The sequence below is a fragment of the Rattus norvegicus genome, chromosome 4 (genome assembly GCF_021556685.1).
Source record: "Rattus norvegicus strain SHRSP/BbbUtx chromosome 4, alternate assembly SHRSP_T2T, whole genome shotgun sequence".
Taxonomy (NCBI): Eukaryota; Metazoa; Chordata; class Mammalia; order Rodentia; family Muridae; genus Rattus; species Rattus norvegicus.
In genome coordinates this window covers 18,696,013-18,697,500 of record NC_141537.1, presented here as the reverse complement: position 1 = coordinate 18,697,500, position 1,488 = coordinate 18,696,013, and positions in this window count along the sequence as shown.

The window sequence follows — 1,488 nt, the reverse complement described above, 5'->3', positions numbered from 1 at the left end:
CAACTGCAAAAAAAAAAAAAATAACAGCCTGTGAGGTACCTGACAAAACTACTAAATCTTAGGCTCAAGGAACATTATAGGAGAAAGTGGGGAAAGATTCAACAGCCAGAGAACAAGCCTGCCTGCTTCCAGAGAGTGTATTGTGTACCTGACCAGGACGCTGCTCCCATGAATGTGTAACAATATGGCCACCTGAAGACCTACATATGTGCACAGGGAAAATTTCCCAAGTTTCCAACCCTAAATAAAGCATTTCAGACAATGAACAGTTGCTAGAAAGCAAGACTAGGTTTTCTTCAAGGATGAGCCTCCTGATAGTTTATCCAATTCACAGTGTCTGAAACACGTGTATATATGTCTGCATACTAGCAACACTAAATGAAATCATTAACACACACACATGTCCATGTATATAAGATATAGATGCAGATACAGATATAGACACAGACAGATACATATAGACTTGAAGAGGTCATTAATTTGGTAGGGAGTATGGGGACACAGGAGGAGTTAGAAGATTGTGAGGAAGGAGTGGAAATGCTGTAATCATGGAACTCGTGTATGAAATTCTCACAAAGTAGGTAAAACTTTAAATGAGAATATAAAATATCAAAACAGCTTTTTCAACTGAAAGCATTTTTAATTCAGACTCATATCTCTCAAGAAAATGAAGTCCCTATGCATAAAAATGGAAGCCCAGAGATTTCTTTTTGCTTTCCAACATGTTGTGGTATTACTGATCCCAAAGCATAAGTCAGTGACTCGGTTTATATTTAGTTTGACGTAAAGAGAAAAACAGACTTGATGTATTTTAATTCTTAGCTAAAGTGTAATGTTGGCTAAAAGCGATTGGTGGGATTAAAAAATCATTTGAACATGCTTTTCATGATCATAACCTTTCTGGCAGCATGCTGGTTTTGAATGTCCTTGGCAGAATAAAAATGAAACAATCTGTCCAATAGTAACAGGTTCTGAGCCCAGGAATGTGTAATATTTCACTGTCTGGAGAGGTCTCACTGCTGTGAAAGCTTTCACTGTGCATCTGGCCATGCACACAACCCTGTTTCTACCTCTGCCCTCGCTGGAAAACTAGTCAGCAACAATAGCATTGCAGGTCTCCCATGGATACCAAGGAAATTCCTGAAGTCTGTGATCAGAATATTCTCTCTGTTATGAATACTGAGCAACTGTACATGTGTAGAATGTTTCACCCCTTTGTAGTTTAATATTATCTGTTCCCAGAATCAGAAAACACTGAGGTTCCTTATAAGTAGATTATTTATCTTTCAGTAATGAGCGGAACCATTTATTTGGCATTGTGTTTATGGGTTGCATAATGAAGGATTTCACCCATAGCACTGCAAACAGAGTTTTCAAGTTTTGTTTGTGTCAAAGCTTGGGCAATATTGTTAAGTTAGTCAGATTTCAAAACCTTTGAGAAGAAGGAAAACTTTGGACTCATCAAAACCAAGATGTCAGGAATTTCTG